Source organism: Micropterus dolomieu, linkage group LG22, assembly GCF_021292245.1.
Source record: "Micropterus dolomieu isolate WLL.071019.BEF.003 ecotype Adirondacks linkage group LG22, ASM2129224v1, whole genome shotgun sequence".
NCBI classification, from domain to species: Eukaryota; Metazoa; Chordata; class Actinopteri; order Centrarchiformes; family Centrarchidae; genus Micropterus; species Micropterus dolomieu.
Window position 1 is genome coordinate 35,863,172 of NC_060171.1, and position 716 is coordinate 35,863,887.

The following is a 716-nucleotide window of genomic DNA, read 5'->3' on the forward strand; positions in this document are numbered from 1 at the left end:
AAGGGGAGGGGTCAAAGTTGCTTTCTCTAAGTGCTAGCCCGACCATAAAACTGGCACCATTTTGATTCCGAAGCTGATAACGCGGGGCCTGACTGTTAAACTGACAAAGGGACACGAACCAGCCATTGGCATTTCCCTGAACAGCCTATCAAAACTGGCCCCCCACACATGTTTCCGTGGCAACTGACCTTATTCTTTGTTTTATTACCACATCAAAGGGATACTCCTTGTCTCACCTAGGTGTGACACAATCCAGGACAGCCGAACTTTCAATTTAAAAGGGACTGCAGTCTCCAAAGACTCAAAGCATTTAATTAAGTTTAATTAAATCTTTAGTTACCTGATTACGTTTGCCTCTATTTGAGTAGTTATGTTAACTGTTGTTGCTATCTGTTGTTATTAGTGCTGAAAAGAAGTTACTTGTGCAGTGTTTTTATTTTCAGCAAGACACTCCTTTATCTAATGTAATCAATGCTTGTTCATAATACTTTCCTACAAAATTCCTAGAAATGATGACAAAGTTATGTTTTACTATACTCTTAATCGCCAGCTTGAATTTAAGGATGAATCAACAATATTCCCCGGTTCCTAAGGAGAGACTATCTTTGATTTAATCCAAGCTTTCCTCATGTAACCTGAGCTCCCCCAAGTGGACGAAATAAGTATTACATGCCCTCGTTGGAAATGCCGTTAAATGTATAAATATCCTGACCAAT